This window comes from Hermetia illucens, chromosome 4, assembly GCF_905115235.1.
Source record: "Hermetia illucens chromosome 4, iHerIll2.2.curated.20191125, whole genome shotgun sequence".
Taxonomy (NCBI): domain Eukaryota; kingdom Metazoa; phylum Arthropoda; class Insecta; order Diptera; family Stratiomyidae; genus Hermetia; species Hermetia illucens.
The window spans coordinates 131346638-131372397 of NC_051852.1; the positions used below are offsets into that span (position 1 = coordinate 131346638).

Sequence of the window (25760 nt, forward strand, 5' to 3'; positions counted from 1 at the left end):
ATAAGACTGACTAGGCTGACCCTGACCAATGTGCGAGGCCGGACAAAAGCAGCAGGATCACTCTCAAGACCATTCGACATCAACAACGGTCTACGACAAGGGGATGCGCTATCATGCGTCCTCTTTAACCTGGCCCTGGAGAAAGTGATCCTCTTCAAGTCCACCCAACTACTGGCCTATACTGACGATATCGACATCATGGGAAGAACCACCCGAGACGTACAAACTGCCTTCATCCAGATCGAGCAGGCGGCAATCGGGGCGAGATCTTGGGCTGCACATCAATGAAGGCAAGACAAAATATATGGTGGCAACGGCAGCACCGAAAACGAATCAACCAACAACATCAAACCACACTGGTCAAACACAAACACGAAGAAGAATAAGGATAGGAGAATACAACTTTGAGACCGTTGACAATTTCTCCTATCTAGGGTCGAAAATCACAACCGATAACAACTACGATGATGAAATCCGCGCACGTTTGTTGTCAACCAACAGAGCCTATTTCAGCTTACAAAGACTGTTCCGCTCGAAACGTCTCACCATAGGGTCAAAGCTCTTACTGTACAAGACTATGATCTTGCCAGTCTTCATGTATTCCTCGGAAACTTGGGTTCTTAGCAAGAAAAATTGCGAACTCTTGGCCGCGTTCGAGAGAAGAATCGTTCGAAGAATTTTTGGCCCCCTACATGAAGATGGACGATTCCGTAGAATACACAGTGACGAAATCTATGAGCGATACCATGACCGTGCGGTTGTGGATAAAATCCGGCTCAACAGGTTACGGTGGGCGGGTCACTTAATCCATATGGATGAGGATGATCCCACCCGGAAAGTCTATAAGGGCAATATCTATGGTAGAAAGAGAAGACGAGGCAGACCCTGCCTAAGATGGAGCGATGGCGTAGGTCAGGACGCGAGACAGCTTTTAGGGATATCGAGTTGGTAGACCCCGGCGCAAAACCGGGATGTTTGGAGTTCCTTATTAAGACAGGCCTAGACCGGATACCGGTTGTTGCGCCGTTGATGATGATGAATATAAATTAATCTATGTAGCGTAGTAAGCGGTTCATCCAAAGGTTATCGTTGTTTTGGATCACTGCTAACTTCTAAAGTTAGATTTATGATTTCGTTAGTAAATGTAATATGCCCCAATAGGTGTCCCCACGCTGCTGAAAGTCTGCATAATGCATATCTCACCATTCAATTTTCTTCGATACTCAACGATGTCTCCAGGGTAAGGATGTTTGTGTTTCTCATTTTACCCGTATTTCAGAATAGTTTTTGAACGAGTTGATTATGTTCTGGTTGTGGCTATCACGCATATGTAGTAAACAGGAACAACTCGACTACTTGGTACAATCTCATCATTAGCAAGCAGAAGTTGCTGCAGGACGTAATGATTCATTACAAATCTTTCTGCAGTTGTGCGAAGCACTTTAAGGATTGAAAATTCATCCATGATGACAATGACGAGCGGAAGAGGTGGAAAGAATATTACACTACGGTTCTATACCACATCACATCTGGTGATACGAACTGCTCCTACAATCAGAAGAGAAATAATTTCGGCCATCAATGCATTCAAACGGAGTAAAGTCGCTGGGCTTGACCGTCTCCATGTTGAGTTATTTATCGCTGTACCCACAGTTACTGCAAATCTGCTACTTCCGCTCATAAAGAGTGGAAGAAGGGGGTGGTGGTTAAAAGGGCACCCGTTTTCAGTGTGACAATTGGAAAGGTAAGGTAAAGGTAAGGGCGTGCTCCCTGTCGTCGTGAAGATACTATAATAGCCAAAATAATACTGTCACCTACCACCTTCAAGCTTGATCGGTGGAGGGTAGGCTGATTTTCGTTTTGGATCCTCCTGCATTTACCACATAAACGCCATTAACATATAATTTTATAAACATTAACATATAATTTTGAAATTGCATTTGGAGTCCAGATTTTCCCTCTTCACTAACAAAACAAAAGTTCTCCTATCTGCATCAATGGACAGAGCATCGGCCAATTTCTATATTTGGGAAGCGTGACTTCTGTCGAGAGTGCCACTGAAATGTGGCTCAACGCATTGACCGCCCTACATTCTCTTTTGATGCCTTGTCTAAAATCGGGAAATTTAATTATCTCAACACCGGCACCAAGGTTGCCGTATAGGAGTAGCACATGGAAAGTGACCATTCCTGTTATTGAAAATCTCCATACTTTCGTGAACACTTGTCGTGCCATCGGAGGACGGTGGCTTAATACTATGTCAAACAAGGAACTTGGTCGGCGGATAGGGTTACTTATGAGCGATGTAATTAGAATGCAGAAATGGCGATATGTAGATAACACATAGAGAAGCAACGAAAACTCCATTCCTGACTATATTATGCAGTAGAACCCGCTCTCCCAAGATGGTAGGCCAGTTGGTGCCCCTTTGGCGTCTGGGTTACAACAATAGAGGGGTAATGCAGGCACCTGGACATCATGATGGAAACGAAAACGAACTTCTTTGGCCAGATTTTACAATTCATTACTTTTTAGCATCAGCCGGTGCCTTCAGCAAGGAAGTGTGCCGTAAGCACCTAGCTTTGCTAGTTCGTTTATCTTACCCTTTCGAAGCTAACAGTTAGGTGACAGTAGGGGCTATTGTGATCACCCCCGATGCTGTAGAAGAGCGTTATATATCCTAGAAAAGGAGAAGGAAATAATGAATCCGTCTCTGGTGAAGGGAGATCCGCATTTTCATCGCATGACAACAATCGTGAGAAAGAGATTCAAACGGTAAATGGCCCGCGTCTCATCAAAGAAGTACGGCTATGGTTCGATCGGAAGTATTGTGAGATTGACTATTGCCCCAGTCAGTATCCGCCTTTAGTTACGGTCAAGAAATTTTTCTAGTTCGACTAGATCATCCTGTGTCAATAGCGCCAAACTAAGCTCCTACTCGGCCTGTCTTCAGAGCAGTCTGTCCAGTTTTAATTACCTACTGTGTGCTTTTTTTGAAGACAGTAGCACTGCAGGGTTCCGGAGTGTTCACCGCTGCCGACCGCATCATTTTACGAAACTCGGTCTATATTCGGTAAAACTTTATGATATGTGGCACACATTATTTTTTTTTCTGTTCTTGCACGGAGGCGGAATATCCTAGAAAGACACATCCGCTCCAGCTCTGCCGCACAAACGACGGAGGAAGAGCGGCCACGTGCGGAATTCGCACCCACTAAAAACCACCCACCGTCTCTCCAGTTTTGCCCCACGGGACCACTATTTAGGTAGTACTTCGCGGGGTAGGTTTGTCATTAGGCACTCACGATTCTCGTCCTTTGAGCTTTCACCAGTTTGTTCTGTATTTTTACAGAATAATACTCCCCGGGCTCACGCTCCTTTCAAGCACTTCGTTCAGACTCCTCCTTTCCATCGTGAACCCTGGGTAGTGAAACATGACATGCTCTGCATCCTCAGGTGTGTCACTATACGCAAGACAATTCGTCGGATCATCCAGCCCAAAGCAGTATAAATACTGAACACAGGTAACGTGATTTCTTCCTGTTGTCTGCAGGCCATACCCCTATATTGGGAATAAGCCTGCGCGTCCACCGGCACTACAAAAACTCGTCCCATCTCCTTTCCCAGAGATCATGCGACTCTGACCTTGCCTGATTCCTACGTTCCGCGTACCCCTCCATAAGTCTTGAAAAGTATCGCATACTCGTTCCATCCGTCAAAATGTCGGCTAGGATCATGCCCTCCACCACCAGTGCTGCCTCATCTGATGTAGTTCTGAAAGCACTTCAAATCCTTAAAGTCGGTAAACCAATTTTACCTGCTTCCGTCTTTGAGAGTTTGTGACTGTCTCCAAAAAAACGACGACGACGAATATAATGGATAGCACCACTCTGGCTAAAAGCAATTTTCAACTGTGTTTCAACTCACCGATATTCGGCAGCATTCTTGCAAGTGCCGTGGTGGCGGCAGCTGTCTTTTTGACATGAATACTCTAGGCGCTCGCTAAAGCTCAATTTGACGTCAAATATCAACCCCAAGTACTTGATAGCTGGGTTAGAGATGACCATATATCCACCGATTTTCACCTTCACTGTGTTTTCTTCCTACGGTTTGTTATAAAAAGTGCTTCCTTTTTCTCATCCGGCAGGGTCAATCTAACCTTTTCCAGCCAGGTCTTTGCCGCGCTTACCGTCTTCGTCACGTAAACCTCCACATGTTTCAGGTGTTTTACCGTAACAACTGCAATCAGGTCATCGGCAAAGCCTACAATCGTAGCCTTCCCTATGATGGAAAGCATAACCATCCCATTATTCATGACATTCCACAGTAGGGAGCCCAGTACCGAATCCCGCAGTCTCCCCGCTGCGACGAGAGTTCCTCCTGAGAGGTCATTCTCGACCAGATATACCAAATATCCAGGAACACCTATTCAGCCAATGCGCTTTTAATTCGGCTCCACTTCGCAGAATTGAATGGATTTTTGACATCCAACGCCATCGCCGCATATCCACCGTAGAGTGTGCGGGTCGAAACTCGTACTGGAGCTGCGGCAGCCCATTGTCGTTTCGGTGATGAATAGGAGTCTATTATATATGACTCTCTCCATCATTTTCCCCATTGTATCCAATGGGTTACTGGATTTGGGAAGCAACACCAACTTTTGATTCTTCCACTGGGTGCGTCACCAAGGTGTTCGCGAAAAGGGCGGGCCTAGTCTTCAGTTTCAGTTTCAAAACTCGGTTAGGGATGCCTTAATATTAAGTTTGGAGAAAATTTTATTGTTGTGAACAAGGTCAATTTATCCTTGACAAGCGAATCGGAAAAAAAATCGGAGATCCTAAGCCCTTATCTATTTCATGTGGAACTGCACCAAAGGGAGTGGAATTTGGTTCCATTTCTTTTGGATCAGGACCCCCTCTTTTTGGGCTTAGCTCCCAAGTACTAAAAAAATAAGGCCGCTTCTGGTTTCGTACGGTCCAACTTTAGGTGGATGTCGGCTAACCAAAAAATCTTGCTCCGCCAAGGTTTGGTCTGAATTATGGAGAACTTGCGGTAATTATAAAAAGGAACGTTAACAACTGCGAACCGCTTCGGTCATACAGTTCAGCCCCCTCTCTAACCTGGACGCCATAAGCTGTCTATGTCTCTTATGTTTGAACATAGCTTGAGTAAAAATATTAATTTACTTTCCCTAATTTTCCTCCAAAACTCTTAAGTTCAACAACCCCCTACGACTCCTTGGTTGCTTCGATTTTATTTTCAAATAGATTTTTACAAATTACGCAAAGATCAACAAATTGAATTGGGGCTGAATAAATAGACATCAAAAAAGTTTTCCGACTCAACTTGCGAATTCCCCTTACAAATTACTTCGTGCAAATAATCACTGAGCCAACTGTATACGCTACACTAATTAATACTCATCTGTTTGGAAAATATAAATAGACACCTTGAATTACCCATTCCCTCAGGCATTATTTATATCGTGAATTTTCATTACCGCATAACATTTTAATGAATGAGAAACCAAAAATGTGGTAATTGCTCGTCGAGGTATTACTAATTGATTGCAGTAATCAATTGTAAACCGAAAGGCAGATCTGATACTCTCGAGCTTCAATTCGTTTGTTTATTTTCTGTGGTGGAAAACTGTTCTGTTTTTCCGGAAATTATTTCCCTTTTCAATGGCGCATCCATCGAAATACAGATTAATTTTTACTAAAAAAGGAGCAGCGAAAATGTACCATTAAAAAATTAAAAGCATGCATTTTCCAAGTAGATATTTGTACGTTCCTTTTATTATAAAAATCTATCTAAGTTGATTATGTTTATTTGTTAAAAATATGTCACTTGCGAAAGAATTGTCAAAGGGATATTTTCCCAGCTCCTGAACAAAACGTCCATTTTGCTTTTCCAGGGAAATTGCTTTCCCATTCGTTTATCTATTCATGCCTCAACTTATCTGAGTGCTCTCCAGGAGCACTCAACATCACGTCACTCCGCGACGACATAGTACTAACAAGTTTTACGGTCCTTATCCAAATCATACCAAGGGAGAACGTACGTAACGACTATCAAATTATCCTGTCCGAGCTAGCAAGGAATAAAGGCTAAATGGAAAAGATATGAACATTTAAAATTAATTTCTCGGGAGGATAATGAAAGCAAAATTTCACAACTATTACGAGGACGTACATACACGTTCATACTTCGACCATCTGAAAAGCCACCTCCACATAGCGTACACAAATATATATGTAGGTGTACAAAAGCTAACGTTATCCATATCCTTGTCAGCAGCAAACATTAGCATTCCCTATATCCTGATTGCACTCGAATTAGTCGGGCTTTTATTAAATCTGATAACGCTCGTACGAGTATCTGCCAGGGCTGGGGCTAAAGATGAGAGAATCTTTGTTCTCTAGTTTGCGTAAATTCTAATTTGCTGGCAGGAGTCTGTATAGGGGCACCGTGTACATACGCCATTCACAAGAGGGATTATTTAGTGAATTTCGCTTTATGGTTTCATGCACCTATACTTACGTGGATTTTAAAATTTAATTCAGATGGGAAAGGGGGAATTCTCAGAAAAGATATTACATAAATTTTTAACACAAACGGCCTTGGATGACGCTCACCTGGAATGAAAGAGGAAGGAATACGATTAAAAATATTTGTGCTTTCTGCAGGTATGAAATTTACGTAGAATTTTTGAAGTATTTGTTTATGATAATGAGATCCACATGTATCCAGTTAGATAGGAGGTTCTTTTTTTGAAAACTAGATTTAATTAATCCTAGCAAAAGCGGAATGCGTGCGAATGCAAATTGATTTTCTCCGGATTTTTTCGAGCCGATTCGTCGGTATACAATTTATGGAAAAAATCAAGGCAACCTTTGTTGTTGTCAGCTGTCCAGCTGGGCCAAAAAAAATGAGGGTTGGTTTTGCGAAGATCCTTTTTCATCATTCAACAAAGAGGATTGGAAAACTAGCGCCAAAGACCATTGGACAAGACATAGGATTCGAATCGACCAAAATTTGATGACCATGTCCATTAATAATCGGGCGACAGGGCGGGGGAGCCTCCACATATGTTGAGGAAAGCACTCCTCACTAAATTGATCCCGGAACAGTGATTTGAATTTCATATTGAAAATGGCATTCAAAGTGTATACAAATCGTTCGTTTTCGCCGAATATTCCTTATGCTGCACCCTTGCATATGTAAGCACTATACGAGTGACAAGTAATTTGAGCATATCCATGGTTTACCCAAGTGTTCTACTGGAAAAAGGTTTTGCCAATAATAGTCCTAGAAAAACCATTTAACCAAATCCATGTAGATGAAAATGACATGCGGAAAAGTGCATTACAATACCATTCGGCTTTTTACAGTTTTCGTTTATAGCATTTGGTCTCCGGAATGTAGCCCAAACGTCCTTAGGATTCAGTCATACCCGTAACCAAGCAATTCGAAGCAGGTCATATGCTTCAAAGGTATATCACATTTTTACAGAGGGAGGCAATGAAATTTTTCATCATAATCATCAACGGCGCAACAACTGGTAGCCTGTTAGGCATGACCTTGCACGGAGCTCCAAATATCCTGGTTTTGCGCTATTGACCCACCAATTTAATATTCCCAAAAGCTGCCCGCATCCTGACCTATGCCATTGCTCCATTTGAGCCAGGGTCTCATACGCCTTATTTTTGACGACCGATCCCCATGAAACAGGCACAATCACTGTCAGCGGCATTGATCTGCCCAGAACTGAGCGGGTCAACGCTATCAGCAAAGGTGGCTTGATACGCTGGATCGAGATTGCCCCCAGATCAGGCATTCGATAGAGCTAAATGGCGAAACCGATCACGACGAGCTGACCCCGCTTGTGAACGGGACAAAGGCTGGATCAACCTCCCTTCTACGGATTAAGTGACCCACCTAACGCAGCTTATTAAGTCGGATTTTATTCAAACCCAGATGTTATTTTAAAGGCTACGGAATCGTTCATCGTCACGTAGGGGCCAATTTTTGGAGCCTCCTAAATAGCGCTCGGTAATCTTCTTCGATGTATTTCACTTTGCGATTGGGATAGTCATCCAGTGGTGGATAAACTGTAGCTAGGAGCAATTGGACTTTCTCTTGAGGAAACTCGGTCCAGCAGCAGTACGTACAGTTAATTGTACGAATTACTGGCTGTATATTTAACGAGAAAAAACGTTCAGGTAGGTTCCCCATTTTTACGTATACCAAGCTGCTAACTTTCGACTTCCATAGAAAGATTGATATAATAATTTTCAATTGTAAAGTTTACCACCAGTACGTATCAGGCTGCGATAACGTTATCGTGGCCGCATTAGGAGCCGAAGTCATTTATTGATTACGGAATGTTTGCAGCATCCCAATCCGTTAATGAACAGGGAAATACAGGGCTCCGAGTAGACCAATTGCAAATTTCAGGAGTCAACTAGATGGTATGGTGTGAAATGTCTACTAGTAACATGTGATCTAAAGTCACTGATTCATTCTGAGCTATTGATGTCAACAAGCTTCAATACATATCCGACCCCAGAACAGACGTCACTTTAAATTGGCAATACAGAGGTATATTCATGCTCGATGTGCCCGCCTGATCTAAGAAATCCTAAGAAGGTAAAAAAGGTGGTCAAAGCCAAACTGGTGGCAATGGTCCGAAAACTAGAATGGTACTGATCCAAGCCTAACGCCTGTACAAAGGAAGTTTTATCCTGATACTGCCTTGGTGAACCTTGCTTCCAACCTTGTTTCTAAAGTTGTATTCAATGAGCAAACGACTGCTGTGACGAATTCTGTCGCGACGGATGAGGTTTCTGTCAACCGCCAAAAACTGCCAAAGTTATTACCACTAATCTCTCTGAAATCTCTGTACTTACCACAAGGCTGAACATTGCCAACGTTTCCGGTTAGGGAATTGTCCCTCCACCTTCGAAACTTCCGGTGGAGGCTCCAAACTTAGCTCCCCAAAATGTGGTGGACCAGGATACTACTAATAAAGCGGAAGTTCCGCTCTTGTATGATCTCGAAATCCAGAAGGACAGTTATTCGGTCTTAGTTAAAAGAATTAAGATTACAAATCCTGATCCTCTTAATTTAAACTCGCTGCATCTACATCATTAAATTATGCTGCACCAGAGTGGCAACTAAGGGCATCGCAATGTGTCAACTGTAGTAGACTGGGCAACATCAACAAGTTTTGCAAAGCCAAAGTCAAAAAATTCCTATTATGTGGGGAGATTTCCCACAACGCTAGGAATAAGAGATGTCCTAAATGCGTAGAATATATCAAAAATGTAAAAATTCCTTCAATTAGAAGCATAACTGTTAAAGAGGCTGCTCGTGAGTTAAACAATTATTAATAGCCTACTACAAGGTTCACATTGCTATGATAGTTCTTCCTCTTCTCTTCCTAGTAAAGGGAGCTCCAGCACCAAAAGTACCACTCTCGACTCTAATAGGGTTTGCCAGAGGCTCAGCTAAGTTTGGTAATGTTGTAAAGAAGAGAAGTTCTGGCTTGATTCAGCAACAACAAGTTCCAGTGTTTTCAAACCAACGTAGTTACGATATACCAGAGAGAAATTAGCAAATTATTGCAAATTCTCAATGAAACTGTTATAAGATCAGATGATCAGGAACTTAAGAGTAAGTTGCCCCACATCGTGAAGGCACTTAATCAAACTGACTTGGAAAGTGGTCACCTAATTTCCTTGGTAGCATTGGTGAAAATACTTCAATATAATATTTAAAGCCTAAGGACAAATAAATAAAAACGTAGAATATTATGCTAATGAAAATCCATGGAGGGTTTTCGTGGTTATCTTAGCGGTAAGTCCCCATGTTGACATCCTATGAAAAACCTTGAGTATCTTGATTTTCTGGCTGGGCAGTATAGTTCCGCTTCCCCCTCTTTTGCGGATATACTAAGATATCTCACTGTTTCTCAACTCTTCTCTCTTCTTCTTTCTAGAAGAGCTGACTGCTACTTTGGATTAGGAACAAGCGCGCCTCCGCCTCAGGTACGAATAATATCACTTACCAGCAAGTACGCTGGTTGGTGCCGAAAATATTCTCTGCGCTGCTACAGGGGATTCACCTCATCTGGAACAAGTTGAGTCCGTCTAAGGATTCCTGTATTATTCGGGTGGTACCCATCCCAAAAACACTTAAGGACCCGGAAATGTTGACCAGTTACCGTCCTGCTGCTCGGTCTCTGCTGTTATGTCTATTGGCAGGCGAATTTACAACTGCTTGCATCAATGACATCCTTTTGCACATCACACATCATCATCATCAACGGCGCAACAACCGGTATCCGGTCTAGGCTTGCCTTACCCACCCCGGTTTTGCGCCGAGGTCCACCAATTCGATAGTGAAAGATAAAAGTCAGCAGGTATTGGCTGTGGTGCTGGATGTGAAGAACGCCTATGAGAAGGTTGATCTGGCTACCCTTAGTGACCATAATGTTACATTTCGGCTTTCCTGCCGAAATTGTTTAATGGGTGTCAAGTATAATGTCCTACCGTACCTTCAACCAGGACTGGACAGCGATCAAGTTAGAAATGGCATTCACCAAGGATACGTTTTAAGTCCAATGCTGTTTAGTGTCTGTGCAACATCCCTGCATAATAAATTCTCTGATAGCATTGAAGCCTTGAAATATCTGGACAATTTTCTCATTTTGGCCGCAGGAGATGATTGGTTGTCGACTTTAAAACGTTTGCAAAGGCAAGTTAATGCGTTTGTTAATGAATTCCGAAGATTGGGCCTACCAATCAACATAACCAAATACCAATTCATATCCTTCAAGAGAAGCAGGGTAACACCCCGTAAGGCCACCAATCTCTATAGATCTGTGGTCAAGCCCATTATAGGGTATGCCGCTACGTCCACTATGAACCCGCAAACATGCTTTGAAAACAAGCTCAACTCAACATCTGCTTGTATCCAGAGAAGATGTTTGGGGCTGACCACAGCCTCCCCATTGCACCAAATTTTTACTTTGGCCAACGAGCCGCCTCTCAGAAGGTCACCCCCAGGCAGCCAAAGCACTTCTTAAATTAATGCTAAGAAATCCCAAAACCTATCATTTGGTAATTCAGAACTCGGATGCTGAAAATGATCTCTCATCGATCAAAAGTCATTCCGCAGCTTGTTTCACATTGCAGTTCCCAATGTTATTCCCGCAACCTCTAATAGGATTCAGGTTATCCTGTCGTATGAATTGAGTGGCACATGTGGCAGAGCCCAAGTGGCGGCTGCATGTGGCAGGGCGGTGGAGGGTCTCAAATCAAGGAGTTTTCTGGTTCTGGCATCTGATGCAGTGTTCATGCGTGGTGGGTCTGCCTGTGCGGTGGTTGATCCGGATGGGACGTAAGTCTCATGTTTTTCCTTGGATGTCAGTTTGGTTTTAGCGACTGAACTTTTTGCTGTGCTTCATCTAGGTGACTTTCAGGATGGGTGAGCAAAACGTCGCTATCATTACAAACTTGTAAATTACTCAAACAAATTACGCCATGCATCACCTAGTGGGCAAAATAGACCTTGCCTCTGACCCCCTTTTTAAGTCTTTAAAAGTTCTTTGATGGCCGGCGCATGCGGGGTAGCCATTAAATGAACTCACCCACGCAGAGGCCCGTGACGCTCTCGACTCTCATCCCACAATTTTGGTCGAACCCCTCCCTGTAGATGTTTTGAAGGCAATTAAGGAACACTCCTCACGAGAATGGGACGATAATAATAAGTATAATAAGTTTTTTAATCTTCAACAAATCTTTGCATCCTTGCATGATTGATAACCTCTTATTTTTCTTTAAGGAGGCTAGAGCCAGATTATAGTACATATAGTTTCAGTTTTTTCGCAGTACGGTGTTTCCTGCCATCCTCGTTTTTGTTTCTTAAATTGATTTTTTATTTATTTTATTTTATTTAATTAAGACAACATACAGTTAAATATTGTCCTCAGCGAGAGAAGCAAGTAAATGGTTTACCTTACGCTCATAACTAAAGAAGGAGGCAGAGTCAAATGAGCCGAGCTGCAGGGCGTTGTAGTATCGGCATAGCCCCGGGATCGGGAAGTGAAAGTAAATCTCCACGATGGGTACTTCAAAAATGTTCGCACTACGTGTGTTATGAAAGGCGCACCGTAAGTAATATCCGGGTTGGCACAGAAGTCCATCAAGTAATTGCAGAGTTTGAAGAGAGTACACATATCGAAGAAGATACGACGTTGCTGCAGGAGAGAAATATTGAGGGTGCGGAGTCGCGACGGATAGTCAACTGGTGCAAGGCTCTTTTTGTAAAAGAGGTTTCGGGTGAAATTGCATTGTAAAACTTCAAGAGTGCAACCGTCACGTATGTGGAAGAGGGACTAGACTGAACAGCAATATTCAAGGATGTTTCTGACAAGGAAGTTGAAGAGTGTTAAGGAGCGCTGAATTAAGGTAAAGTCGGAGGAGGAATGTAGAATAAAACCAGACATTTTGGAAGCTCTATTGATGATGTCAACGAAGTGGGAATTGAAACGAAGTTTGTCGTCGAATATTACACCCAGGTCTTGGAAGGAGGTCAGTAGTGAAAGGGGTTGTCCACTAAGAGAATAGGAAAAGACTGACGGGGAGGTTTTAAGCGAATAGCATATCCAGTGGCATTTGCTGATATTCAGTGTCAGCTTGTTGACCGAACACCAACACGAGCATATCAGGATGGATGCGAGGTCATTGATGAAAAACAGAAAGAGTAGGGAGCCAAGTATAGAGCCTTGGGAATACCAGTGGAAGGAGAGAAGGAACGAGATGAGTAGCCATGAAAAGAAACGCTACAGGAACGGTGCGAGAAATAGAATGAAAGCCAGGAGATGATTGATGGGGAGGGATGAATTCAGTGGAGAGAGTTTAGAGAGGAAAATATTATGGTCAACGGTATCAAAGGCTTTGGAGAAAGTTGTATAAATAGCACGTACCTTCTGTCGTGGATTGAAGCATAGATCTATGTTTCACGAAACTGTGCTGCTCTTTGAGAATGAGGTGATCGAAGTGGGTGGTCAACCAGTCGTTGACGTATCTTTCGAGGATTTTGGAGCAAGAGGAGAGAAGAGAGATGGGGCGGTATTTCACATATAGGATATTGTGAAAGGTGCTTAGAGCTTGATCACACGTTGAGTTGCTTAATATATCAATGCAGTTGATGGACGTTAAAGCTGAGACCGTCAAAGTTGGCTTTACAGCAGGTAACTTAGTACATTAACGCCAGGTTTTGCAATTTGAACGAGGGAACTCCGCTTCAAATTTAAGCGGGTGATGGTGAACGTCAGTATTGACATAAAGGGATGTGCAAGGAAATAAAAAGAGGTGGCACTAGGGGAGGTTGGAAAGGAAGAGGTCGAAAGTGCGGCCCAAGGAGTTTTTGGTGGTATTGAAATTCAGCGCAGAGCAAGTGTCCGTAAAGGAATAACAGAGAAGGGAAGAATGGAAGAGGTTGTTGGAAGGAATCAGAACACTAGGATGATGAAGCATGGGGAGGTTGAAATATGCGCAAAGGAAAAAAGTGGGAGGGAGGGAATCTGACAATAAGGAGTTCAGACATACTGTCAAGTAATTCTTGATACGGGAGAAACTTGGGCGTGTGTTGGAAGTGTATCTTTCATTGCATTTAGGACCCCAACGCCGACGGACTTACAAGATGCATCCCGGTCCCTGCCACGGGGTAAGTAGAGTAACCTACGGGGAGCTCAGAGTTTAATATGGCATCGTCCAGCCAGCTTTCGGAGATACAGATGGTATGGTGCTGCTGAGCCAGCGCGAATAGATTGAAGGCTCCTGGCTTGGTTCTTAAAACCCTAACATTCTGATAAAATAGAGGGGCAGTAAACACGGAACCAGTTACATTGCTCGGCGATGCAGATGAGTTGTCCTAAAATTTACCCGCGAATTAGGGCGCTTGTATGGCTTGAGAAAGAAGCGTTGTCGGGAACGTCATATTCGTAAAAAAAGTCACCCTGAAAGGTGCCTTCACTCGGTCCGTGTTGTTGTCTTTTGTCAGTTTGACACAGGACAGAGAAGAAAGTAAACCAAATTTATTCTTTATGTACTCCAGTACATAGAAGTTGCGAATGCCAGCCTGAATCTATCATTACCCCTTGGCACTCCAATGGTTCGTAATGGTTAGTAGAGTCGCGGAGAAATACCTGATCCACACGGTGTCAGATACCTTTAAACTACCAAGCAGCCTCTATGTGTTCGTGCGTCAAGTTGTTACCGGCTTTCTGGTCGGGAATGGGGGCCGTTCAGACAACCCTTTAGTTCACTCGATGGGATACTGAAGCTTGGCTTTCGGGACCCCATCCACCCTCACCTTGTTCTTCCTGGATATCATCTTTTTATTATCAAATTAATAACGACTAAACGTTCAAACGTTAATAACTAATACCTGTTAACCTTGTAACACGTGTCCAGTCTGCTCGGGCAGGCTTTGACACTTATGCTTTTGTAAGTGTGTCGGCTAATTAAAAAAGAATCAAACTTAATAAATTTGTGGTTGGCTGTTTTCGGGCCATAAACAATAGTGTGTTTCTGGCAACATAGGCTAAGCTAATCCCACCGAGGATAAACAAAAAACAACAACAACGAGGTATATTCATCTATCTGTCAAAACCGAATGGAGGAATTGGATGTATGATTGCAATAATATTCAGTGATCAAAAGTCACGAGACTAGCAACTGGGCTATGACAAAACCTGTATAAACTATTTGAGTATGTAAATAATCACATTTAAATAAAAATCTGAAACCTTTTGCGTTACTAAAAATCTTATTCTTTACAAATATGTATATTTCGACGATGTTTTTGCGATAGAGTTCAAATCCTAGTCGAAAAATGGATATTGGCAAAGAATGAAACAACGTCAGTTGGGATGATTGCGCCACCATTATGTCAATTCGAACATATGCATCTAGAGATTGTCGTTATACCTTATTGCAGAGGACAATATAGCCGTTCCTCATGTTGACCGAAGGTAGCACAATTCTGCTGTCAGAAAGCCATTGCAACTGTTCCGACATTTCTTGGCGCATCGATTCGGCATATTACTTTGGATCACCTTAGATCAGCGTAGCCAATCGAAACTGTTTAGAGAGTTTAACAATCTGATCGGTGGAAACCATATCAGAACTACAGCGTACGATCCTGCAGCTGCTAGTATGGTCAACTCAAAGCAGCAATGCTCGTAAACTTTGACAGCAGCCACTGGATGAAAGTATTACCTATCTACTATTAGACATTGGTAAAGCTTGGAAGAAAAACCTCGGCGCATTCACAATCCAACAATGAGCAAACATACGCGTCTAACTTCGCTAACGAGTTAACACACAGTTTTTTTTAATATAACCTGTACTCAATGGAATTCGACATTATAGCAAAAGAGTTTTTATATTCAAGGTCTGAGGACAGCAAGCCATTTCTTCATCCATAAATACCATCTGAAGAAACCATGTCCAGTCCGGGCCATGTAACCAAAGGATTAACGAATCAGTTATAAGACTAGCTAGACTTTTTGCCAAGCAGCAAAGCAGGCCTATGACACAACTCTTGCTAGAACAACACTAATGAACTAGATAATTTTCCATCTGTAACCAAGTCTCACGTACCTACTTCCTGAGATGGCCCGATATGTTTGGGGCAATCTGCTTTTAGTACCCTCCTCTCGTCTTTGGGATGAGCTACTGCACAGTTAATTTTACTCATTTCGATTTGTTCCGAGCCATGATGGGAGGATATTTCAAAAGTGATAGCACAAATATCGCGAAGCTCACATTAACAAACATAGTTTAATGAAACTTTAAAAGGTCCTTTCCCTTGGAGGCTACCTTTGCAGCTTAAACTCCAATCGTTGCACAATCACAATTTTCCAATTAATTTGAAGTGTTTTATCCATGTAATAAATTGCATAAAAGCAATTGCCTGATAGCTTCCGCATCGTCTTACGTTCTACTACATTCATGCATCCCAGGACTTACGCGTAGTCCTTCTACAACAGCCACTTACCTACGGAAGCGTTCTGTGTACTCAGTCGACCCATTCACGTAATCCTCTCTGCATCGTCTGATCCACTTTACGTAAGATGCTATCAGGAATGTTATAACCAATTTACGGTAGTGTAACAGTAGAGTTGTGGCGGATACGCATGGAATACTCCTTCCATAATTGATGGTAATATAATTACGTCAATAATGAGATCAATAGAAGTGTATTACCAGCAATTGGTACGTAGTAAGGCTCTTCTAGCTGTGAGGACGCTGTTGATTTGAATATTGTCATGTGAAACAGAGGAGATCCTTAATATCAGTATTTGCATGGAAAGCGTCCTTTAATTGAATCGACTTGTTCCCGGATGACCACTCCAATCATTGCATCGATTGTGTTATACTGGGTCGGTTTTGCTTCGCATGCATAATATCCTACCTTCCGGTGCGGAGGTGCAATTGCAGGATTTGAAAAGAAGATTAGTCCTTGAGAGTTCTGGGAATTATAGTTGAAGATAGTTGTTACATAAAGGTAGTATTATTTCGTAACAAAAATATATATTCGTTATTCTCAAGTAAGCCGGTATAGTAAGTCATCGAAGCTGCAGTTTCTCGTTAAAGGGTTCAAGAAATATTCACTAAACTGACGCTTTTGGGACTAATCAAGGACCCCTAAACCCTTTCGTCTAATGAAGTATGAACGGAATTTTCTCAGTAAATCACATCTTTAGTTAAGTCCATGAGTCAACAAATAGAATGTCCCTTTCCAAAGAAGATGGAAATCTAGGATTCAAGCAAAGAGAAACATCTCTGATCACTCCAATTCCCTGAGGGTTAACCGCCAGCTTGGTAAGATTATGCCACAAAAGAGAATGCAATGGTTCTCATTTCTGATATTTTCTCCTTGCCTGCCTTATGTAAGTCCTTATTCATGTTATCCTCGTACACTACACATTACTGGCTGTCCTTCCTCAGGTTCAAAGAAGAAACTATCGGAAAACTGTGCGCAAGGAGCATTCAGGAAAAAATGTCTCAAGTGTCCTAGAACCAGCATAACAAATGGAAGTGCACAGTAATTGCAGGATAATATCACGAAATTGAAATTCTTGATGTCGATACCATAAAATATGGAATTTTTTGTGCAAAACCAAAACGGAAGACCCAGCAAAGGATTCAATGGAATATAATAAAAGGAGGAAAATCGATTTTCCTGAACATTTTTCCACTTCACTCGCTCTAATCAACTGGAATTGTCTTGGGAGGATGTGATAAGAACTGAAGGGTTGGAGGGTGTTCGTCAGGTATATGTTTGACGACCGTGCAGATAATATATAAAAGTAGATGTGCAAGTACCGGTTTAATGCCACAAACGGATGGTTTTCGCCCGCTTCAAACTGTTCAACGGTGGTGTTATATAACATCCAATGAAGCGGTTTCCACTTGTTGAACGATAGTTTTTAAATAGCTGACGTCAAAACTCCTGTCATAATATGAGGAACAGCACTTTTATGATGTAATTATTTGGATGCGGGTTACTACTTTTGGGCACGTAATTTACACTTGTAGGACGCTAACGTGTTTCAAAGAATTCCATACTATTGTGGTGACTCCAAGAAGTAACTTAGGCATCAGGGTCGGGAGCATGAGAGCGATTAGAGAGATACGTCTAAAACTTTCCTGTGTGCACTAATGTGAATCTTGGCAAGCTATGTCGAGTTCGAAGTCTTTCCAAATACACTCATATTATTCAAACATAATTGTTAGATCCTTAAGCATACAGCTGATCGATTAGTAACGCCTATTGGATTTCTTTCCGCGAAAATTTCTTCTGATATTAGGCTAAGTTAGATTGGGAGACAAGGAAGAACTGGAGCTCCTAGCACTGATTTTAGATCCTGCCTGTGACGTCCATAAATTTTTACGAATCTCAGAACGTTTTCCAAAATCAGAGGATCCACAGTTTCGTCGCGGAAGGAGAGCTGTGTGAGGTATTTTCATTTAAGGTCTGAGGAGGTCGGCCAACTACCTATAAATCGCATTGTTTTCTTTTAGTCGAAAAAAACCTCCCAATTTTTCCCATTGAGCAGTATAGTGGACTTGATAGTAAATGGTCTAACGCCAAATGCTAACATCATTCTAGACCCACCAAACCAGACAAGTCGGAATATCGGAGCTGAGAGCTTCAGGTATAAAGGTTTTATGTTCACCTTGTGTGAAAAGTTTCCTATGCACGTTTTTTTAATTCGTACACAGCTAAAACTTCAAAATATTCCTTGATGTATCCAACTCTACCGTTCATATGAGTTCACTTTTTTTTTTTTTGGAAAAGAATTATGTAGAAAACAAAATGACCTTATAGTTGGATTTCCCGCAAACTTTCCAAAATTGTGTACTATATTATTACTTTTAATGGTACCATATTTTGTACTTCTAAGGTGAACCTAAGCTGACTTTTCGCACAAGTATCAAGCAAATATTTTAGCAGGCATCGGAATAGGATGCATTTTGAGGCCTAGATTTTGTTTACGCCTACCATTATGTTTTTCTTTCAGATTATTCAACTGAATGGGTTCTGAAACCAAGAACTTTTACACTTGTTGCGCCACACTTTTTAAGTCCTTACTCCCTGCCTTTCGCCTAATTTCAGAAATAATATCATTTTCGAAAAGTACTAATGGAGCCCATTAATTCGATACCTCACATGACCATATTCTGTTCTGTGAAAAATAATTACACCCCCCCCCCCCTTGCCATGCATGGGAAGCCCCACTCCCTTAAAATTAACACAAAATGGCGCCACTCTCTATATGTAAATTGGGTGTGGGAAACAGACAGACAGACGGACATTAAATCGATTCTAATAAGATTTTGTTTCACACAAAACCTTAAAAACTAATAACAAATTAGCAGGATTCTGCAGATTGGCCTACTACGAGGATCGCAACCACCGAAAGCTACTGGTCAAAAAGTAGGGACAACCAAAAGCACGTCTGTGATCAGAATATCAGACATCAGTAAGGAGACATGTATTAGTGGCGCAGTGCTAAATGGCACTTGCGTTATCTGAAGAAGGCCCTAAAACCAGAGGAGGCCCTTAAGAAGGTTCAGGATAGACCTAAGCCATCATTATGGGAGCCAAGAAAGCGGGGAGGAGCGGAGATTAGCCCACATGAATAGAATGTTCCCAAAAACCTAAACCCGAACCCGAGAGAGGGAAACCCCAGGTAGCTCAGCAGTAAAAGCAGGAGTCAAGAGGCCTGCCATTAACTATGCTAGTGTAGTCAAGGGCATTTGACTGACCAAACTGTCAAAAATATTTCCGGAGCAAATACTTATTTTCAGAATTCCCGATCAGGAACCTTCTGGCTCTCTAAGTTTTACTGGAAGCCTGGGGAGAATGCGGGAGGCAGGCGCGATATGGGGTTACTTTCCAGGAGACGACATCCGGGTCGCAATGGAGCAAGTCGTTATACTGGTAAAGTTTTGTAAGAGGAAGCCACCACCACTGCTCTTCGGCTGCAATGACAACGACCTTCATGAATTCTGGGGAAGCAGTTACACTTATCGAAGAGGCGAGTGCCTTCTTCAGTTTATTCTCAGCAATAAATTTAAAATATATAACATAGGGAGCACTCTAATATTCGTGATCAGTCCTAGAGGTACTAGACACAACTCTAGAGAATTCTCTGATGAACGGGCTGAACCGTAGATGGATGAGCGCACTATATAGGATCACCGAATAATCTTCTGTTTGCCTGAAGAAGGAAAATGAAACATTTACCGAGAATGAGGCGGGTAGAATACATCTACTCCTTAGAACTCATTTGCCGGAGTCCTACCCACCATTCTGCCTGATACCGCAGAAACGCACAAAGAGGGAAAACGGAGAACTACCAACTAGTGGAAGAGGTATCCTCGGAAGCTAGGGTAAGGTGGGCGGTGGGAATCTTTAAGGCATTTAAATCATTTTGAGTAGATGGCGTCCTCTCAGCATTACCCCATAAGGGCTTAGCTATCATAATAGAGTCTCTACTAAGAGGGGCAGCATAGTCTTTAGATATATACCAAGGACATGGAGGCGGGTAAAAGTGGTCCTTATTCCGAAAGCAAGTAGATCCTAAATCCTTGAGACCACTTTCCAGAATATCTTTCGTACTCAAAACGGTAGAAAAGGTCAGAAAACTATATTAGAACTAACATTCAACAACTAACAGGCAGGAAAGTCAACCGACAGAATGCCACAGAAACAAAGGAAATAGCACTATGTGCGTTTTCGGACATCGAAGGAACGTTCGATTAAAGATCGCACAAAGAGATAGAAGACGGGGAAACACCCTAACTTCCTGGATGGGCAAAATGATCGAGAGTAGGCAAATAGAAGTACTGACAGGTCGAAATTGAATTGTAATGAATACTACTCAAGGTTGTCCGCATGAGTATGGATGTGGAGTATGGTAGTTGATGAACTCCTAGGAGAGCTAACAAATACTGGCATTCAAATTCAGGGTTACGTTGACGACTTTGTTTTAATCTGTAGGCGAAAATATGAGGATACCCTACGTCAACGTTGACAAAAGTAATTTTCAGTGGGATTCAGCGTGTGTTCATTTATAAGAGATTAGATTTTTGTCTAGTATTTGTAGTCTCACCTAATTGATAGACAAGGTAGCTTCCTCCAAACTACAATTTTTAGTTTTCAATGTAAATATATATTTCGGGAACAATTTACCCCCTTCAGCAGTACAGTAACTTTGTACTGATGAAGGGAGTTGCGAGGATAAGATTGGCTGGGCTACGGACAGCTTCTCCGCATATAAATCTCCGGGCCCAGGTCGCATAATGCCCGCCATGGTACCGAAGCAAGAAGAAAGGGTTGTGCCATGGCTTGTCAAGATTTACCGGAGCTGTATCGCTTTAGAATACGTACAACAGTCCTGGAGATGCACACGAGTGGTTTTCATACCAGCCAGGCGCAGCCATGAGCCCGGGAAAAACGTTCGACCAATTAGCCTCATCTCATTCGTATTGAAGACCTAAGAGTCCTGGACATCTACTTAAGGCCGATTATGGAGAGAACGCCTTTCTCTAAGTCCCAGCATGCCTGCTCGAAGAGCAAATACTCAGAAACCGTACTCCACGAGGTAATTGGCAAGGTTGAGCGGTTACTGCAGTACAGGTCACTGCAGTCCCCGTCCCCCCCCCCCTCCTAGACCTCCACATTAAATACGTTGTGGCGTGCAGTGCCGTCAGGCTTCGTGAGTCCGGATGCTAGACAGCGAAGCTCTACGGCCACAGTAGCTTCCTAGACGAAGTACCTCGGGAAATCTGGGCATTCCCCACGGACTATGCCACACGTAAGCTGAAGTTCACGAAAAATTTTGCAGTGGACTTTCCAACCAGGGCAGAGTGGAAGACCGGCGGCGTGTTGCAATATTATAACGCAGTGTTCTTCACCGATGAATCAAAGATGGTCTGTGGATTCGCTGCAAAGGTTTTCTCAAATACACACGTATGGTCTCCTGGTTTCGCTAGTGTATTCCAAGCGATGCTGGAAGTCTGATGATGGCTGGCTATTAAGGCTTTGTACTCAGCGATGACATCGTCCAGGCTGGTAGGGCAGTGCCGAAACGCGCTGAACGGTCTGGGCGGCACGCACAAGGTCACCGTCCTCTGGGTTTCCAGTCATAGGAACATATTGGACAGGCGAGGCTTTGCTCTTGGCAATCCTTCGCGGTACAGTCGGTGTCTGCTTGGCGGCTGTCAAGTGCGGAGTCTACTCGCACTACTTAGCAGCCGCGGGCGTTAGATGACGAAGGCTCACCACCTGTGCCGAGGATGACGATATGGATAGTAGGTAAACCATTCTTTGGGGACTCCAGAGAGGTTTTTAGCTGTTTTCCTTCGTGAATGCTACAGGCTGGCTCTGAAGTTCTGATCCGGCTGGACTCTGCCTCCTTGCTTTCATAACAGCAGTCACGTTCTTAGGAGTTTGTGGCATCAAAACGACGCACTAGAGCGCTAATTGGGCTCCTCAGCTACCAACTCTATTTTCGCTATAGTATAGACTTTGCGAGAATGAGTTCAAGACTTGGGGATAGAAATGATAGCTATATAATTTATTTATAGCATAACGGCTGGTCCGATGGGACCCCTGGTACGACGCCCACAATCCCATTCACGCTCGAGACTCGCTGACCTTTCTGGAGTGCGTGAAAGGAATCCTATAATGAAGATTGGGTTTCCGAGATTCAATTTAAAATATTCGTTTAACATAACCCAATATTCTTCTCCAATAAATGAAGAAATAAAGGTGTCATCTACAACAAGATTCTAAGTTTTTAGTGCCTTCTGGTCTGGTGGAAAGTCATTCAACAAATACTTTTGAATAGATTTCTAAAGACAGTAAATTAAGTCATATCGTTTTGCGTAACCTATGTTATCATGGACTCCGAGCTGCTTCAAATTTGACAATCCGAACTAGAGTTCCCTGAAGGAAATTTGCTTTCTTCATCCCTTTCTTCCATGTATTTTTTTCCATTTGACTAGGATAGCCAATTTTAAATTACTAGATAAAATCTTGTCTTCATTTTATAAAATATAAAATATCTTTTGATTCAGTACTCACAAAAATCTAAACCGCAGTTTCTTCGATGTATTTTCGAAGCAAATACACTGCAACTTACCTGAAAATAGAAGTAAATAGCATTGATGAGTTTTGGAGGAATACAAATAGTCAACATGAAAACCTTCATAGTTATCAGGGAATATTCGGAAAATTTGGAAAATTTCATGAGACTTTTGATTGGAAAATAAGCGGTTTAATTTTGTTCACTAAAGTCGGCCCAGTAAATGGGCGTTGGTAAGGATGCAATAAATTTTGGTTGCGTGCGGAATTAACTAAATTTAATACTTTTAAAAGCCTTTCATCCACAAATCAAACATGAAATATTGGCACAATAACAATCGCGAATACCCGGGCACTATGAAAATCAGCATTCTCTGCTGCTTTCAAAGTGAAATTTTCCACGAAAATAAATCAACACAACAACGGAAGCCCCAGCAAATAGATTTATAGTTATGTGTATTGCAATTCATATTTTCCATAAAAGAGAAATATTCTATTTTATGTTTTAGCATCTATAAAATTCCATCCATCATTTAGATAAAGGATACCGACATGACACCGAACTGATAGAGCGTCTCGTGATGGTAAAATCGGAATCATGGTCTGTCGTAAAAATATATATTTTCATGGTTTTTATTGGGAAAACTAGTGGCATCTGAAAAAGAAGTGGAAATGTGTGCAGCAAATAGTGAATATCTTTATGTTATAAAATGTGGAATGGATACCATTGATTTACGATTCCTTTTTAGAATTGCTTCATAGAATGAAATGATAATGTAAGTCGGTAAACGTTCAGGATATTTATTCGAATGACTGATTTAAATGGGGGTTGGGAAAGTAAGTCTAGGAGTTTTTCTGAAATTTATTGTATTTCATAGTTTTCTAATAAAAAGACCTGGCGGTGGTCGTGTCATCAAGTTCAAATCATGTGTCTTCGCCCGACTGAGCTTGCACTTTTCAGATTTTGGATCATACATTCATATGTTGGACAATACAGTGAAAGATTATTTCAGACCGCCTCAATTGCCAAATTTTCACAGAATAAAGGGTTAGTAAATTGACTTTCAAATGTCTCCTGTTAATTTTTTCTTGCATACACTGGTAAAGTTAACTGCGATGCGCTTCGCTTCCATGTTTGACAAAATTTAAATGATCGGAAGAGCAACAGATCAGACCATCTTCACAAAGCTTACATTTTAGCAACTCAATATGAGCCCCACTTTCGCTGCGTATTTCAATTAAAGTTGATCTAACGAAAATGGCCTAATCTGGCCTCAAATTTCTGTTTGGTTCCCAGAAATTTCATTGTTCCTTCAAACTTTGCGATGGGCTTTGAAGGGTCCTTAATGCGTCATATTCAAGCGATACGTCATACCAATACCAATGAACACAGACTACAGATTCCGTGTTTAATAATCACGTCGCGTCTTCTCTCAAAATTTCCAAACTTTCCCAAGGGTCCAAGTCCTCCTTCTCTCTTGCTATACGCCAAGTGTTACTCAGTGTATCTGGCATTCGATTGGCAAGATTGGATACCCACTATAGGGCGGCACCTGCGTTATACATGCGGCCGATGTTGAACTTGGGGAATCACATCACTCCAACCCAGTGAGAAGTGCGAACGCCCATCACATGCTAATCCTTTTCGAGGTCGGTGTCCGCACCTCTCTTATTACTCCCATCCAAGAGACAACTCGTAAATCCACTGCTGAGTTCAAAGTGTTAATCTGAATGCTTCGTCTGAGTCGTCCAGTTGAAACCCAACTGACCTGTGTACTCTAACAATGTGAAACCAATTATGAGGCGGTTAAAGCTGCAGGAATCTTCGGCCAAGGTGCATTTCGACTTACAGATCATTCTTCACGATCAGAAGTCTGTCAGAAGATGGGTTCCAAAAGAAGAGAGCGCGTCTTGCGGTAGCCGTCAGAAGCAACCCAACATTCGTGGCTTCTGCCACTCGGCTTTCCAGAGTAGAAAAGCACATTGCCATTAGTGTGGCAAGAGGAAGAGGAGTATTCTCTAGAGGCCCACTACATTGTCATGTTTATTCGCAGCTTATATCGTTGGAATTCTTGCTTAAATTGTAGAGGAGGACCTTCGCAAAAGTTGCCGAGGAACGTGCACATATTCCAGAAATCAATTTTAGTCCGCTTCCGATAGCCAAAAGCCGTGAGGTCAATCCTTATTGGGAGTGCCTTTATCGTTTTGGTCACAATAAAGTTTCAACATTTGGTAGCTCACAAGAAAGGATGAGAAGTTCATTGCCAAATTGCATCCAATAAAATCTACTATCTCAGAGTGACTGACGAGTGGGTCGCCCCAGAAACACTCAGCGCAGGACAGTGCTTCTTATGAAGTCCAGGAGTACATTTCGGCAGACATATAGATATCATCGACGTGTTATGCTCATTTAGGGGAGTTGGTGGTAACTACATACATAACTTATGGAGTTAGTAACTTGAAGCCAAGTCCTTAACACAATGGATTATAGCGCGTCTTCTATTTACGTTCCATGCAATATTGATTGTATATCCAACGTTATTCCTGTGCTGAGCTCATTGTTACAACTGACTCTAGAGTTATAAATCTACCTAAAACTTTGAATGCGCTTATTGTAGAAGCCTTAACAACTTGGAGATCGCTTATTGATATTATTTGCTCGCTGCTTTCTAATTCAGTACCTAAAAGGTAGCAACCTCTATAACTTGACGGCGCAAACTTTTGCCATTCCTCTGTGTCATTTATGGCTCTAATCCAAAAATAATTTCAAAGAGAAGCCTGTGTCAGTTCAAGTTTCAGATAGCAGTGGACGTTGGTTAGAAGTAGAACAAAAGAAGAGGATGATTTTATTGCTGACTATGCTATGCAACAATGTCAAAAGTTGAGCGATCCTGGAGCTACCATTTGGATAAGGGAGGAAGAATGATTGACATATTTATTACATTATAGTTATATTACGTAGTATTATATTCATAATAACAACGAAATAAGTTACTATATATCTTTCTGCGTCAGATCGTCTTCTGCGTCTTCCCTGGCAAACATACTATTTTTTCCAGGACCAATATTTCACTGAGGAGTCT

General features: G+C 42.1%; 1 protein-coding gene and 1 long non-coding RNA gene across 3 annotated transcripts in view; both read right to left on the reverse strand.

The window, feature by feature from the left end:
* The window catches only part of LOC119653887 (protein kinase C, brain isozyme), a 536905-nt gene that overhangs the window by 412713 nt on the left and 98432 nt on the right, over positions 1-25760 (reverse strand). The window lies entirely within an intron of this gene.
* On the reverse strand, positions 5758-6858 carry LOC119653890. The gene is made up of 3 exons (XR_005249774.1): positions 6703-6858; positions 6544-6638; positions 5758-6110 (listed from the first exon to the last, which is right to left on the reverse strand). It is a non-coding gene; the product is annotated as an uncharacterized LOC119653890 (long non-coding RNA).